A 17,523-nucleotide genomic window follows, 5' to 3' on the forward strand; every position below is an offset into this window, starting at 1 on the left:
CAAGCAGTCAGCCCCCAAAGCCAGCGGTGCCCACCGCAGTCCCTGTCCTGGCCTCCCACCACTCTGTCCGTCGCACCAGGCCACCTGTTGCTGCCCTAAGCCCGGAGGAGCCGAGTCGCAAACCGCCGCTAGAGTTCGTTCTAATTCCCCGGAGCAGAGGCTGGCCCAGAAGCCTCCCTCCCCGCCTGCTGATCCGCGGGGCAGGTATGCAGCCGCCCAGTCCCAGCTTCCTTTCGTTTTCTCTCGCTGAGCTCAGAGGCCCCACAGCAGACCCCAGAGGGCTCCCCATCGCCCTCGCTGGGCTCCTGTGCGGTGACTTCCAGCTCCCGCCCGGGGAGACGCTGCCGCGTTCAGATGCCCACGGAGGGAAACCCCATCCATCCTGGCAGCTAACGAACAGGCACCCACAGATCGCCCCGGTGAGATTCATTCCGAAAGGGTTCTGGACTCGGAATGTACCTCCCCTGGCGAACACTGTTGCAGGAGCGCTGCGCCCAAGGCCAAGTTCAGGTCCCCCCTCCCCCAGGCCGCAGGCTCCCTCCCGGGGCGCCTGTGCTCTAACGCGCCCGAGGGGAGCCCTGAGGCGGCGGCGGCGGTGGCGGTGAGGGACGTCCTCCCGCCGGAGAGCCGGAGCCCTAACTCCGAAAGGGTACCGCCTCGCTTCCCAGGGATGTCCCCGCCAAAGCCGCAGGGGTGTGCTTGTCTCTGAGTCTGAGGATCCCCGCAAGCGCCTGGCCCCGCAAGAGTGGAAGTCAGCTCCCAGGGCGTCTGTGTGTTTATTGGCTCTCAAGGAAAAAAGAAAGAAAAAAAAAAGTTGGAGGATCTTTCCCCAAACCCCAGACCTGGCGCAAGAGGAAAATCTCTCGGAATCTCCCCAGCCAAGCACCTCATTGCAAGGCGTTATGTAACTGGGGGCTTCCTCTGAGTCTCCCCGCCCTAAAGCTCCGTCATTGCCATTCCAGGAGTAAAAATGTGTCTCCTCCTCGCTGTCAGAGTATCTGTGAAGGGTTGTGATCATTTCCCTGAGCCGGAAGACGAGCGGAGGCGCAGGCAGCGCCCTGGGCACTGGGCGGCCCCGCCCGCGCGCTGCAGCCCCGCGCGCTGCGGGGAGGGAGGGAGGGCGGGAGGGACGCGGGGTCCCCGGGGAGGACCGCCGGCGCCGGGCGATCCCCGCGGTCCCTCAGCCCGCCGCTCCACGTGGTCAGGATCAACAGTTTGTTGAGCTCATCAGTGACACCTTGAACTTTTCCTAAAGAACATGGGTACTGCACCCCGAGGGTTCCTCGGCCGGCCGGCTGCAGGGCCGGGTCCTGCTTCATGTGCAATGACCTCGCTCGTGCCTCCCCCTCCTCCCCTCGCAAAGAAATTCCACCGACTCCGTTACCGGGCTCAGACTTTTAAGTTCATGGACTGCCCCCCCTCACCCCCAATCCCCGCAACCTTGGCTAGGAACCAGCGCCTTTAGGGCTCTCATGTCCCCCCAACCCCAGTGTCCGCCTGAAAAATGACATTTCGCCCGCGCCTCTCGGGAGGGGGCCGAATTTCACTTTGCAACTTTCTGCGGAACCCGAGCCCGGGTGGCAGCCGCTCGGGTGGTGGTATCGTATGCAAATACGCATGCTGACGTTACAGATCATGTGGGTTTTGGCGTAGATTCCCCACTGATCGAGACATTTTTTTTTTTACCCCCCCTTTTATTTTCTTTCCTTTCTTTTTTTTTTTAATTTTCTTTTTTAAAATTTTGGCCACGGGTTCTCCGTGACGAGGGCGCTTTTCCCGGTCTGTCGGTCGGTCGGTCCGGCGGGCTGGCTCGGCGCCCCTCTTCTTTCCCACGGAGCCCTCGCCGGGGAGTGGGGAGTGGGTGGGGGCAGCCAGCAGAGTTCCATTTTGGAAAAGCCCGTGCCGCCGCGGCTCCGCGCTCCCGGCCCCGGTCCCCGCGCTCCCGGCCCCGGCGCAGGTAAGAAACTTCGCCCCGGCGGCGCCAGCCCCGCAGCCCCCGCCCCGCGCCGCCCGCCCCGCGCCCCGCACGCCCGCCCCGCGCCGCCGCGCAGCCCAACTTTCCCACCGCCGCCGCCGCGGCTCCCGCAAACGTTCTTCGTGGGACTTGGCCGGGTTTGGCGATCGGAAGGGGGGAGGGGGTGCGGAAAAGAGGGGGTGCAGGCTCTCTTTTTTTTTTTTTTTTTTTTTTTTTAAATACGGAGATCCGGGGTTGGGGGTGGATTTTTTTTTTAAAGAGTTTTAATTACAAGTTTGCATACATGGGAGCCAGCCCGGGAGGAGGAGGAGGAGGAAGGAAAAAAACATGTCTACGTTTCCCTATGTCGACATAAGCCACAAAAAAATATGGCGTCCGCTTTCGACAGGGCGTTACGTAGACCCGGCTGGGTTGCATTTATTTATTTATTTCGCGGCCGGCTCCCTCCCTCCCTCCCCGGCCCGGCCGCCGCGGCGCTTTGTGCAAGCGGGGCAGGTCCCGCGGGGACTCGGGCGGGACGTGCTCCCCAGTCTCGGCGGGTTTGGGGGGTTCTGCGTGCGGTGCTCCCTCCCTCCCCTCTTCTCCCCTCGCCTGGTGACGATCCGCCGTAACGTGGTGGCAGGAAGCATGACGCCGTGGGCTGGGGCTGCTGCCTCTGCGCTCTCGCCGCTCCCGGCGGCTGCAGGCTGCGGGCGGGCGGGCACCGAGCTACCTGTCGCGGGCAGGGCCAGAGCGCGGCGCTGTCCCCACGCCCCGCTCAGGTGCCCGGGGCCGCCAGCGTGGGGAGGGGCTGCGGGGGACCTCGGGGGACCTCAGGGAACCTTGGGGTCCCCAGCCAGGCTGCCTGCCGCGGGCTGGCCCGCGCCCCCAAGCCCGCAGCCCGCCTCTGCCAGCTCCAGCTCCAGCCCCAGCCCACGTTGGTCCCGGAATGGCAGCTGGCGCTCTGCTGTGTCTGCCCCCCACGCGGGAGGTTCATCTGGGTTGGTGGGGCAGCCTCTTTGTGGCTTCCTCGGGACATGGGAGCCAAGTCTTGGCAAACTTGCCCTCGTCCCCCCTGGCCCACTTTGGGGGAGGCTGCGGAGAGGAAGATGAGCGGGAAATTGGGACTCAGGGAGCATCACAGGATGGTCCCCTTGGCCTGGCGGCTGTGCACACAGGGCTGGGAGGCAGGGGAGTGGAGGTGGGTGGTCGGTGAGTCTGGGGGAGAAAACTTGGGGGAAGCCAAGTTGTGATTTGCTCAGGCTGCCACCTGATGGATGATAGGCTGCCCAGCCTGTGGGGGTCTTTGCCTTCCTCTGTGTTTGTGCTGGCCCTTTGTTTGTCCCAGAGATGGGTGGGAGGAAGGTGAGAAATGAGGACTTTCTCTGGTCCCTCCCATTGAAAGAGTCGCTGCTGGGCTTGGGCCCCAGGATCACTGTCTTTACAGGCCTCAGAGTTCTTCCCCAACATGATCTCTGATGATCCCCCTTCTCTCCAAGTTAGCATCAGGCCTGCTGGGCAGGATTTAGGAGGCAAGACTCTTCTTCCCCTTCGTCCCTTAGCTCACTCAAACCTCCCCCAATGACCCTCTGAAAACACAGAGGTACACACACATGCACTCACTACACTCTCACTCCTCGATGGAGAAATGAATGCCTGTTGAAGAGAAGGGGGCGCAGTCGTGAGAGCTCTTCAAGGTTTCACACAGTGACTTTCTATCTGTGCGGGCTGCGAGCAGTTCAGTCCCAGGGCAGTGATGTCAAGAAGCATTTGGATGACAACCAAGTGGAATAAATAGCTTGTAAAATGGCATGTTTAATAGTAAAAATAAATTAATGGAGCTGTCAAGTGCTCGAACGGGTCTAACATAAAGGTTTGATTTAAGTTTAAAGGGAAAGTTATGGAGAGCTATATACACTTCTTCCTTTGAGGCCCAACGGGGACCATTCTATAAGTAAGACGGAAATGTGTGTCACGGACAATGACTGGCCCTGTGAACTGTGGGAATATCCTTGCTATTTAAAAGCTCTGCCCCTGGATTGTTCCCTTGTGGTCCCTACCTTCCAGCCAAGTTGGATGTCCACTAAAGATCCACCTCAAGTTATCAGCTAGCTCTTACGGGGAGGGAAAAAGTCAGCGGCCAGGGTTTGAAGGTAAATCAGGTACCGTAAGTCCTCACTTGACCTTGTCAATAGGTTCCTGGGGACTGCAACTTTAATGGAAATGACTCATAAGGAAACCCGTTTGACCCCAGGCTAACTGACATAAAGAGAAGTTCAGTGACAACAGCCTATTTTTCATCACAAAACCTTGCCACCACATGTGTAAATAAACCCCCAAAATACATCTAATGTTCAACATAGACATACATGTGAGCTATACATTCACTTAAGAAAGATGAATAAAAAATAAGATAATTTAACTCACATATTCCAGTCCGGGGTCTCAGGTGGCTGTAGCCTGTCCCGACAGCTCAGGGTGTGAGGCACTAACTCACCCTTCCACTCACACTCAGCCTGACACAATTTAGACACACCAGTTCTCCTAACATGCACATGGGATGTGGAGGGAAACCCACAAAGACATGGGGAGAGCATGCAAACTCCACACAGACAGCGGTCCGCCCGGCTCGGAAATCCATTTCTTTTTCCTCGTCAACGTCATAATGAGGTGACGTCATTCGAGCACCTGCAGTATATTAAATAATCCCTCCTTTAAAGGAAAAGATCCAAGAGACATAGATGTTTGTTGGCACTCAAGAAGGGTCTTCTCCCTTGTGTGAAAGCAGAGTATCTTGACATGCCCCCGTGGGGCTGGGCGTGGCTCCACGCCAGGTGTCTCATGCACAGCGGGGCCCTGGGATTCCGTGGGAGGCTGTGCATCTGACCAAAAGAATAATGGCAGTGTTTGATGACCGTGGCTAAACACTATGTACTTCAGTATGCCAGGCACAGTGATGTTTATTTTCCTTGCTTTATCATTCCATTCTTACTGTAACCCTGTGAGGTCAGTTCCATATTGTTATCCCCAGTTTGTAGTTGAAGAGACGGAGGCTCAGAGAGGTGAAGAAAGTTGCCCAAAGCTGCACAGCAAAAAAGAAAAAAAGAAGAAGAAGAAAAAAAAAAAGTCAGTATTCAAAGCCTGGCCTTACATTTTACCTTGACACACTCTGTTATGGCAGCTCCCTGGATATGGGAAGATGTAGTTAGAATGAAAAGGAAAGAGTCAGGCTCAGGCAGGAAAGGAAGCAGTGACCACTGCCCTGTGGTCTGAGCTCAGAGGAATCTTCGGGAGTTTATTCCTGTGTTCGCTGACATATCAACTACGTGTTGATTTCCTTGTCCCTTCAGCAACCAGGAGGCTCACCACACCCATAAGAGCCTGTCGTCATTAAGCGCTTTTACGTGCCAGGAGCCATGTTGGGTATGGTTAAACTGTTTTGTCTTTGTGACAGTTCTGTGAGCTATGTGCTCTCGTTCTCTCCTTTTAATGGACGAGGAAGCCGAGAACACAGAGAGGTACTCTAACGTGGGGCCCAAGACCAAACAGCTCCAGTGCAGTGCACACTGGAATGCATAGCGTTAGTGAATGTATAGGAATATAGTGTTAGTGAATGTATAGAATGCATAGTGTTAGTGAATGTATAGGAATGCTGGTGAGATGGAGTCCCTGACCCTCTAGGTCGGACTCTGAGCAGACAGGCAGGGAAACAACCATTAGGCCGTACCACGCAGGCTTAAATAGGTGCTATAATTCAAAAAAAGTAACTACATGGAAGCACAATAAAGGGCATGATTATTCTCCGAGGGAAAGAGCCATGGAGCATATCCTAGTGTGGCTAGCATCCGGACTGACCCGGGAATGAGGCGGAATTGTGTCTGGAGGTGTGTGAGACATCACTGCACTGAGCTGCTAGCCACAGAACCCTGAGCACCGGTGACTTCACCAGATGGGGGCTCCTTGGTGTCAGACAGCAAGAAGGGCGGGCAGGACAGGGCCTCAGCTGTGCCCGTTGGGAGCCAGACTCGGTCTTTCCACTCTGCCATCCTGAGCGTGGAGGCCATGGGCCCAGGGCTGTGGCCTCCTGGTAGGAGGGTGGCTGCTGCCTCTCCCGGCCTCACCCCTGCGTTCCAGGGAAGAGGATAGGGTGAGCGAGGCACTAAGAGTGTTAACCTAGGATGGCTTTCCCCTTCTCTCCCGGAAGGAACATGTCCCTGAGGGACTTCTGTCCTTAGCGTATTGACCACAACTTGGCTCTTTGCCAAGCAGCTTCCCCAACCTACCGGGGAGTGGCAATCAAATATTTTTAGTTAGGCACTTGGGTGCCGTGACCAAACTTGTAAGGCGGAAGGAGTGAATGAATGAACAGCTGTTGAGTTGGCAGATCCAGTGTGTGCAGCCTACGATGAGAAGAGGGAGAAAGGTATCGGGGATGGAAGCTCCACCCTGGGGGCAGTGTGTGTCCTGGGGAGACGGGAAGGGGATGCAGGGAAGGTGTGGAAGAGATGATGCCAGATCTGGGAGTGCCGGGGACTCATCTACAGGCACTGGGGAGCTAAGGCAGGTTGCTGAGGAGGGAAGGCCATGTGTTATAGGAAGGGGAGACTGACAGCAGTGTGCTTTGTGGGACAAATCAGCTTGGTTCTTACGGAAATAAAATGAGCTCTGCAAAGTTTCAGACCAGGGCACCAGTTTTGCCTCAGGGCAAGACGAAGCCAGCACACAACAAGAAAGTGAAGGGTGATGGGAAGATTTTCTTGTCTGTCCTGCCACTAAGAATCCAAAATTAACCCTGTGTTCGTCAGCTGTTATCAGGGGTAACTAGCTGTCCTTTGGTTAACCGGACTGGAAACCGTAGAAGGAGATACCAAGTACTCCCCAAACACTACGCTTGCCCTCCTCCTGACCCTCGAGCTCCTGGGTTCTACCTGCAACTCCACTCATTAACACAATGACTTTGGCCATGACCCTGCCCTTTGCTAAATGCAGGGGATGGGAGCAGAGGCCTCAGAGGCACTGCCGTGAAGATTCCTCCAGCAAGGACCCGCAGCCCTGATTCTCTGCTCAACTTATCAGCTTTATGACTGCACTATTCCTTACCCCTCTAAACCTCAGTTTCCTTGTCCCTCGAAAATGGAGATCATCCTAGTAGCTAGCTGTATTGTGGGTCCTTGTGAAGCTCAAGAAGAAATCTATAAAAGCGCTCCGCGTAGCGTGTCCTCAATAAATGTTACCACTGGTCACCATCCTCACCTCCACCACCATCAAGGTCACTGACCTCACCTCTAGGATGGATCTTTATTGTAGCAGCCTTGAGGTGCCACGTCATTAGCATGCGTGGGTTTGATAGCTGATTCTGAGAGCCAGACTGTCCCCATCTCATTGCTATTCTCCTCCGTCCTCCCCATGCACACAGGCACTCCTCCGGCTGTCTGTGGTAGGGAGACCCGGGTGCAGTGTGCAGGTACTGCAATGTGCTGTGTCATGGTCAGATCCAAGCCATTCTGGAAGGGTGTGTGGCTATGCCACGTGCCGGTGATAGACAATAAAGCGGACATTGTTCTTTGTACCGACAAGGTAGTTTCATTTTTAACCGAAAGAGAAAATTCCTTCCCAGGTCCCTTCCTCCACCCTTCCCTGAGGCCCCCTCCCTCCATCGAACAGGCTGTGATTTTAAGAACATCCACCCACAATCTGTTTCCTGTTCTTATGCGTGTAGTCATGCATTTACCAGTAACAGGGGTTGATTGGCAGGAGTGTGAATAAGTGTGTGTGTGCGCACACGTGAGTGCGTGCGTGCGTGCGTGCGTGCGCGTGTGTGTGTGGTGTGTGTGTATCAAACCCCCAAAGAAGAAAGCAGTCCTGACAATAGCACATCAGTTCCCACCTACACTTTAAAATGGAACAGAGGAGACCAGGGCCGACCCCTGTCTTTACCCCTGAGGTGGACAGCTCACCTGTCAAAAGCCACGGTTCGCACACTGTCTTCCTCTTTCTGCTCCACCCGCCAGCCCCCTTGTACCAGAAACACTTACTGGAGATTAAATCACCTTACACGGTGTTTCTCTGCGGTGGTGTTTAACGCCCGGACTCTGCAGCGAATGAAATGCTTGTGCTATTGATCTGGGGGGGGATCAATACGAAGGCATGTGGCCCAGGCATTCACTCTGGTGTTCGAGGTCTGTGGTGTATGTTAGGGGAGCAGAGGCCTGGTTTGGGATGGAAAAATGGGACATGCATGCTGGGCCCACCTTCCTGGGTTTAATGCCATATGGGGTTTCTTTTGCAGGGGGAATGAACAAAAAGCCTGGGAGCCACTTGCTGTCAAGTTCAGGGTGGAGAGTAGGTTTACATATGTATCCCAGAGGCCTTTGGGAGAGAATCTTCCCCATGGGGGCTCAGGCCAGGCGGTGGTCCAGAGAAGGAACCTGCTGTACAGAGAGGGATGGGGGAGGGGAGTGGAATTCCTGGGCTACAGGTTCTCCTTGAGCCTGGCTGGCTGGATGCCTGCAGCTGCAGCTCCAGGGCTCGAAAGCATGTGCAGGCCACGGAGGAAGAATCCGAAGTCTGAATCCAGGAGGAGCAGCTTGCATGTATGCATGGGCTGTGCAAGCATGACGGTTTACATCAGTGTTGTGGAAAGACTCGAGAAAAGGACTCCTCATGGGGACTGACATTTGTGTACCCCCCTCCTCCCCGCCACCCTGACCCCGCCCACAGCCTTGTCCACTCTGGCTGGTGAGACGAAATTAATACAAAGCTCCCCACACACCCAGACACACCACAGACACATAGTATTTGGCATCTTAGGAAGAGCAACCGCTCCCAAAACTGAGTACCTATTCCAGTAACCCCCTTACTCACAGGGAATATGTTCTAAGACCCTCAATGGATGCCTGAAATGATGGATAGCACAGAACCCTATATATATTGTTTTTTCCCCCTATACATACATACCTATGATAAAGTTAAATTTATAAATAAGGCACAGTAAAAGATTACCAACAATAACTAATAAAACAGAATGACTATAAAATATATACTGTCACAAAAGTTATATGGATTTGGCATTATTAATTAAAATGAGGGTGACTTGAACATCAGCGGCTCCATACCCCTGCAGTCACTCCGACAACCCAGTAAGGGACGGGGCGGGGAGCGTGCGCAGTGTGGATTCATCAGCCAAAGAATGACTTTTATCCTGGGCGGGATGCAATGGGGCAACACAGGATTTCATCATCTACTCCGAACAGCACACAATTTAAAACCTACGAATTGTTTATTCCCGGAATTTTCTATTTAATATGTTCAGGCCGCAGTCGACCCTGAGTCACTGAACTGGCGAAAAGCGAAGCCTTAGATAAGGGGGGACTTCTGCATGCGGTGGGCACTCTGCCAAGCGCTTTGCCTGCACTGTGGCATTCAGGCTGGTTATGAGGAGTACAGGCATCGAGCCCCATTGGAAAGACAGGAAGTTGGAGTTCAGAGAGGTCAGGTATGTGCTTGAGGTCACAGAGCGAAGGTGGCCGAGTCAGCATTCAAACCCAGATCACTCTGATGCCAAAGCTCTTAGTTATCCCCAGGTCTTTCTGAAGTCTTCCGGGTGCCAGCCTCACCCTGCCTGCAAGGAAGTTCGGGGAGAAGGGCGAGTTTTAGAACGTGCTTGCTGTTCTGCTGAAGGGATGTGGACATGTGTGCACACGTGTGTGCCTGTCTCTATGTGAATTGAGTCAAAACAGGAGCGAATTCCAAATCACACACACACACACACACACACACACACACACACACACTTCTAAAGCCTGTATCATGTCTCTAGCAGAATGTTCCCCTGGGGCCCTGCACCCCCTCCACCCCCTCCTCCTCTGCTCTGCAGAGAAGGAATCCCAGTGGGCAGAAAGCTGCAAAGTTGGACACGGAGGAGAATCTGGGATGCTACTTTCCGGATGCTCGGCAGCCTCGGCAGCCAATGGGGAAAGGGATGCAGGGAGCAGGCATGGGGAGGGTGGAGAATAGCTGTGTTGCTGTTTTTATACAATAACAGAGGACCATTGTAATTGGGAGCCCATGAATCATAACACGTCTGCCTATGGCTTTCTCCAGCTGTAGAGCCATTTAGTTAAATAGCACACAGAAAACCCCTTTCAGCTGACATTATGTTCCCGCTGTTCTTAAAAATATAAGACTGAGCTGGATTGCTTTAATGACAAAAGCCATCTCCTGCTCCCCCAGCCCCTGGGTATACCCAGAGCCCTCATGCAATCTCCCTGGCCTGTGGAGGAGGAGGGTTAGAAATCACTGGCATTTGCACTGCACCCTTGTCTTTTTTAAAACAACTCCTTTAAGATGTTTGCACACAGCCTGGGCAGAGCTGGATGCCATGGCCAAGCTGTTCATGGTGGGTGGTGGTCCAGAGAGGGCAGGGAGAGGACAGGATATCAGTGTTGTCAGGAATGGGGAGTGTTTTTGCTTTTTGTGGGAGAGAGGCATAGAGGGTTATGGACTGGCAGCCACAAGCTGGCGAAAGAGACTGCCCCTTGGCCAAAAATTTTGGGGAAAGGCTGATGATGGCTCCAGGCAGGAAGGAGAGAAGCACAAGCCCTCTCCTAACCTCCCCTAACAGAGAGCGCTGGGGTCTCGTTGTCCAGTAGAACAGCCTGTTCCTTTCTTTGGGGGGACGTCATGTCACGAAATTGATTCCCAGAGCTACCCAGTTCAGGACAGCTGGAAGGTTCCCATTGTTCCCAAGAGTGAGGGGTCTCGGGCTTGCAGAACCACAGTGAAGACGGTTGGGGATCAGCCACGGGTTAAAGTAGACATTCCAAAGACTGAGGCCTGAGGTTGGACACAGCCTGACTTCAGCACTTTCAGAAATGGGATAACTCTGCTGGGAAGCTTTCTCTGAGTCACTGTAGTTTGAGGGACATCCTAATGCCCTAGATCTTTGCCTAGGAGCCTCATCCCCACCCCACAGAAAGGTCATCCCCTAGAGACCAGGAAGAGGGCTGGGGCAAAGGAAACTGGCCACCCAAGCTGTCCTCAGACCTCCCGAGCCTGACCTGGGTGTGGTGGGTCATTCACAGAGCCCAGCGCCTGCTTCACTTCAGCTCTGTTAGTTCCAAACTAAGAGTGCAGTCCCCGTGCTCCCAGATGTGATGGTTAATACAGAGTGCAGTCCCCGTGCTCCCAGGTGGGATGGGAGACCATCTCTGGTGGTTAATACATTAGGGGCCCAGGTGAGCCGGGGATGAGGGACTTTGGGTCCTTTCTGCTGAATTGACCAGTCCGCTGCTTTTCCCCAGCTGGAAGAAAGGACCCTGTTGGAGGCCTTGGTTGTAATCAGATTAGGCTGCTGGCCTTTCAGGGTTGGGGAAGGGGGCACTGATTGAAGATTTGGGGAATCAACATCAACATTTCTGGATATAGAAGAAACGTGTCAGCTACTTAAAAATGGTAGAAATAGTGGAGCTTTCTTGATCAGTTCAGCCAAAGGCCATATAGACTCTGCATGGGGTTTCAATGGACTCACCTCTCTTAATCAGTGAAGCTCGGGGTTCTGTTTCAAAGGACCAAAGGTGTTAAAGCCTCCTGGCTGGTGCCCTCCCTGGCCCTGTGCATGCGCCATGCTGGCACTCGCCTGCTGGCACACCCAAATGCGCTGGAGGGTCCCCGTGTGTCTTGGAAGCCTGCTGTGTACTGTCCACTGATGGTCTCACACGTGTGCTGCTGCCATGACGAATCTCAGGCTTGTTGGAAACTGGGGTTTTGTGCTTTGATCCCCACATCCCCGTCCCCCACCTTCTGCCATCTGAACACCTAGCTCTAGCTGAGTTGGTTGCTCAATAAATACTTGTTTAATTGATAAGTAAAACTGAACAACAGGGAGAATCTGTGCCTGTTGAAATAGGAGGGGGAAGCCATGCTGGGCTTATCTACTGAAAACTGAACAGACGTGCTTCCAGAATTGATGTTTTGCATGGGATTTTTCCCCCCCTCTCAATATGAGGAAAAGAGGAAGTCTTATTGGAAGGAATGCATGTCAAGGCATCTGTCACCATTCTCCCCCTGCCTCGACTCTGCTAATGTGTGGGTCTAAAACACCAGCATCAGCACAGGGCTGGCCCACTGAACTGGTTCAAAATGAATGTCCCTCACACGTTTGGATGGTTCTATGAATGCATAAATCCACCAGACCCTGGTTCCGAGCCTGTGCTCCAGGTCAATGCAAGTTAGGGGGAAATAAGCATTGCTGCTCCTGGTGGCAGGCGCTTGGGGCCACCTGGGAGTACGGTCACTGGGCCATTGCATAACAGGAAGCAGCCCAGGAGACTTCCGGTCCCAGGCTGGTGTGGTTCCAGGGTCAATGTCTGTTAGTCAAACTGCCAATCTGCCTGCCTCACTGGCCCAGCCCTGCTGCATCGTCTGGACAGCTGGCCTCTGTGTGCAACCTGGGTCCACGTCCTCACTCTGACTGGGCTTTACCCTTCATCTCCACCTTCCTGTTGGCACCTAAAGCGATGTCATGGGAGTTGTACCAGAGTCTTACTACTGCCTCCAATTGTAAGCTTTCTTTTGATTCAGCCTGAACTGGAGACCAAACTCTGAAAGTGGTAGATAGGAAGGAAACGCAATGCTTTATGCCAACCATTGCACCAACGTGTTCCAGAGTTCAATATTTTGCATGTGGAAGGCCAAAGGACTAGAATTAGTAACAGGAGCACCTTTTTTTCTTTCCCTTAGAAGATACTTCTTGGCACTATTACAGGTTCTCATGCAGTTTTGTCACCATTTCTCACCCCCAACCCCACCCCTACTCTTCCCACCATCCCACTCTCTCCCCACACCCCCCCCCCCCCCACACACACACACACTCTGGGGTTGGAAGGAAAAAAAAATACATGTCAGGAAAGAGCTGGCCAAATGTACTTAATCTTTCTGGGCCATCTTGTGTGATGGGAAAAAATAGTATCCTTGAGATTTCAGTGCAGTGTGTGTGTGTGTGTGTGTGTGTGTGTGTGTGTGTGTGTGTTTTAACTGTTTTAAGTAATAGAGAATAACTGGCCATTTTGTGATAAACACACAAATATCCTGTGGAAGAGGCATTGAATAAGCTATATGAATAGTCAGGTTGGGCTACGTTATGATGCAGTGACAAATAAACCTCAGTGTCCCAGAGGCTTAACAAAGCAAGGTTTATTTCTTAACTTTCTTGAAATGCCCTGAAGGACAATAGCTCTTCAAGGTAGCTTTCTTCCAAGCCGTGCCTTAGGGAATCCAGGCAGCCTAGATATGGTAGCCACATCATTGGAAACAAGGTCAGGCAGCAGAAAGAAAATTGAAGGGTCACATGCACCCTCTGTAAAGGTATCACTTTAGCTCACCCAGCCCTGTCTTACTTCCAGGAGCCTGGAAAGTGTGGGGAAGCATATGCCCGTTTGGCAGGCAGTGCATGTCTCTATCCAGAGGAGCCCTGGACTGGCTGTGCTGCTTCAGCGAGTCCTTGTTCCTCTCAGGCTCACTGAGTGTCACTTAAAAGTATCCATGGCAAAGCCCAGCCCTGATCAGAGCTTCCTAACACTTAGTCCAGTGCCATTTTGGACTCTAAGGCCAGCACTCAGGTGTCCCATCCCGTGGTAGGTAGAAGAGAGGTCCTGATGATCTGAAACACCACCAAACATTAAAAATGAATTTCTTTTTTTTTATTACACCATATTGCTTTTCATAGATGTTGTAGAATACCATTGCAGTTTGGTTTTACATTGAGCATGCAGTCTGGCATAGAGAAAATTAACATTTAACGAGCCCCTAATTACTGCCAAACACTAATGGTGCCGAGCACAACCAGTGACTCTCATCACATTGGCCACATATGTGCGAAGTTCCAGGCATATTCTCAACACTCTGTGGGTTCGTTTATATACTCTACCCAATGCCCTTAGGAGGCCCTTTCTGTGACTTTCCTCTTGAGAGAGGCCTTAGTATTTGCATTTAATAGATGAGGAAACTGAGACTCAGAAAGATGGGGGGGAAAAAACATAGCAAGGAAAGGGCAGGGAGGGCCTGGCTTCACAGGTGGGTTCTCAACCCAGCACTCATTTGGGTGGTTGGGAGTGTGTTCGGGATGTGAAAAAGGCCAGAGGTAAAAACAAACAAACAACAACAACAAAACAGTGCTATTCCGGCGAGCAGTTGAATGTCTTTTGTGTATTCGGCTATACCAGCCTAGCATATATGTTGGTTACCAACTTTTCACTAGTTCCTGTCTTGAACAATCAGCCAACCAGTATTCAGGCCAACATTGAGATCACCTAGTCCAATCCTCTGAGGTTTTATAGGGGAGGAAAATGAGGCTTTCTCTGGGTTGTGCAATACCCAGCGCCCCTCTGCTACTTAAAACATTTCATGAGCAAATCTCGCTCACTCCAGAGCAACAGATGTTATCAATGATACCAAAACTGCCCCTCCCTCCTCTCCACTTATAATCAGGATTGGAAGACACTTTTATTTTTACCCTTCCTTGCCCTGTATAGCTTTGAGAATATGCCTGAATTTTCACCACCCTAGGGCAGTGGTTGGCAAACTCATTAGTCAACAGAGTCAAATATCAATGGTACAATGATTGAAATTTCTTTTGAGAGCCACAGTTTTTAAACTGAAACTTCTTCTAATGCCACTTCTTCAAAATGACTCGCCCAGGCCGTGGTACTTTGTGGAAGAGCCACACTCAAGGGGCCAAAGAACCACATGTGGCTCACGAGCCGCAGTTTGCCGACCACGGCCCTAGGCTGACCAGAGCAGGAGGGGCAAGAAGCCTGGTCTCCCACCTGGCCCCCAGGGGAGAGGAGGTGCTGAAGGCAGCAGCCATTCTTCCCTCCACCTCAGAGCAGGTGAGGGACAAGCCCCAGGTCAGGTCACTAGCCATGGGACCTGGGCTCAAACCCCGCGCTTTTGTCTGTGCATCACTATTTTCTCATTTCTCTTCAGTTTCTCAGGATTAGAATTTCATTCCAAGTTCTCTGGCGAAGCTAATCATTTCCCACTTTTGGGGGGTGGCATTGGGGGAGATACAAATCCGGAGACGTCTATTAAATATTGTTTTGGTGAACTTTACATGTTTTTGCTCATGGTTTGCATTGTTGAGCTTGGTTCCCCCCAAAGGTAATGGTGTGGCCTGGTTATCTCTGTGGAGTAGAGAACTTGGGGATCCTGGGGATCCGACTTTGAGAATCTTGTCTGGGCAACTTCCTTCTTCTGAGATTCTGGAAGAGTCCTTTCCACCAGCCTCCCGCCAACCCTGCACCTTTGCTTTGCATGCATCACAGACATTGGAATTTACTGTTGAGAAAAAGGAAGTCTTTCGGCTCTCCCAGCTCATCTGGTATAGCCAGAGTCTGCCAGTCTTACAGTTCAGATGGCCTTGAAGATGGAAGACTCCAGTCACCATGATAGCCCTTTCATCCCAGCCCCAGCCCCAGTCCCTCTGCCTTCTGTCCCTGTCCTGTCTTGAGCTCACATGGTAGTCCTAGCCAGGATCCTGGTGGCCCCTAGTTTTTCTTCTCTGCTGGGAACCCTCAGAGGTAGCTGGTGCTGAGCCTGCAACCCTTGGTTTCTGCAAAACTGGAGGTCGGAAGGGGTAGGTTTTGTGTTCTGGACCATGTAAGTGTGCCCCCAGGCCGCCGTGCCACCTTTGTGTAGAGTAGATACTCAGTATCTGCGGGATTTCTGAGGCAGGCAGCATCAATGGACTCATGATGATGCTCAGCCAGAACCCAGGCCGTGGAGATTTGGCACATTGGTCATTTGTTCTGGCAACTGATGAAACGTCCTTCACCATATGCTATTAGGAACCCTGACTGCAGGTTCAAAGCAACTGCTTGGGTTAATCATGAGAATAGCTAGTGGTCACTTGAGAGCCAAGTCTTTTCCCAAGGGAAGGGGAGAGAAGGGGGAGGGAGGGGAAGGAGGGAAGGGAGGAGAGAATCATATTAAACTGCTAGAGCGAAAGAACAAAGAACATGTTTTCTTTCTTCTTTCAAAACTATGTGGGAGGCTTGCCTGCAAGACTACGAAAACAAAACAAAAGCCTACCACTGCAAGTTATGTAGTGTGTAGACAGGTGTGTTGCACACACACACACACACAGCTAAAACACAGCACTGCTTTAAAAGTTTAATGCTTCTGAGTCCTTTGTGTGACCGTGTTTAGGTATTTATGTACAACTTTAACCAGACAATATACACTGATGCTGATGGTTTGATTTATAAGTCCTGAATTATAGGCATTCAACTCTGTGAGTCAAAGCTTTCAATGAACGAAAAGACTATAGGTTTGTGGAGTGTTTACTTAAAGTAACAACCATGAAAAACTCCTAGTCCTAGATCGGCAGAAAGGGACTATTTATCGCTAATTGCCTCTTCATCACGGATATCTGTAATGACATTCTCAGGGCATATTGGTAAATTGTCATTTTTAATAAGGTAATTACTTAAGTAAACATAGTCTTGGTAAGTTCCCGTAATGCCCATTTTTGTGAAATGGATTTTCATAAGTTGAAAATTGACAACCATCCCCATGAACAGAATTTGGACACGGGGCTTCTGTCTGGGGACTCTGGAAAGACATGGGGACTGTTTTAATTTCAGAAGAAAAGTCTAAGCTTAGGAAACAGATGTTTAGGAGAGTCCTGTCACCCACCAAACACTCATGCTGGGGGAAGATGGCCACCAGTTTCTGAACCATCTCTGTCCTCTGCTTGGGTGAGTCAACCTGGAACTTGTCCACTATTCTGGAACAAGTATGTCCTGAGAGGAATTTCACACACAGGCGGGGTGCCAGGAGGGTCACCCAGCTCAGCACCCACTGCTGGCTGACTTTGGGCAGTTCATTCGTCCCCTCTCTGGCCTCAGTTTCCCCGACTGTGAAGTTTTACAGCCTCTGAGCCCCTTTCCCGCTCATGTTGGGTTGGCCCTGCCCGCTCCGGGCTGGTGGGACTTGGGCAGGTAGGGCTCCCAGCCTGCGGCCTGCTGCTGCCCTGGCCTCTGTAGCAACCTGTTGACTCAGAGTTTTCTGGAAGCCGTGTGCAAAAAACTCTCGACTTTCCACCGACCGCCAGCTGTTGTGACGCTTCCTTGGAAAGCCCACGTGGTGTTGAGCAAGCAGCCTGCTCTGCACAGCGCCTGCCAATCCAGGCTCCCAAGGCCGTGGGTCTGCAGCTGATTTCCTGGGAAGCGTCGGGATAAGGAAGGAGAAGGGGCGGCCTGGTGGGTGGAGAGGGCTGGCAGGTTCTCAGGCCCCGGCCCTGGCAGGCAAAGTTAATGGGCCATCTCGGTGAGGGGGACTGAGCTGGCTGGACTGCCCTCCCACCCCACCTCCCATGGAATGCCATGTTTATTTATGGATCCCTGTTTCTCTGGGGGAAAGGACTTCGGCCAGGGCTGGGGAAGCTGGCAGGATAGCTCCAAAGAAAGCTCCCTCCTTCCCCTCCCATTCCTACCCTCCACCCCAGCCCCCTTAGAGCTTTTGGGGAGCAGGTGTGGCAGTGGGAGATGCTCTGGGAGAAGAGGAAGTGA

The 17,523-nt window shown here is 52.4% G+C and overlaps 1 protein-coding gene across 1 annotated transcript in view; it reads left to right on the forward strand.

Moving 5' to 3' along the window:
* The first annotated feature begins 1,522 nt into the window (after nucleotides 1-1,522).
* The window catches only part of ZHX2 (zinc fingers and homeoboxes 2), a 117,779-nt gene continuing 101,778 nt past the window's right edge, over nucleotides 1,523-17,523 (forward strand). Inside the window, exon 1 of the mRNA XM_036436891.2 lies at nucleotides 1,523-1,957. The gene's annotated coding sequence lies outside the window, so the exon portion shown is untranslated. The remainder of the gene's footprint in view (nucleotides 1,958-17,523) is intronic.

Source organism: Pipistrellus kuhlii, unplaced genomic scaffold (genome assembly GCF_014108245.1).
Source record: "Pipistrellus kuhlii isolate mPipKuh1 unplaced genomic scaffold, mPipKuh1.p scaffold_m20_p_14, whole genome shotgun sequence".
Taxonomy (NCBI): domain Eukaryota; kingdom Metazoa; phylum Chordata; class Mammalia; order Chiroptera; family Vespertilionidae; genus Pipistrellus; species Pipistrellus kuhlii.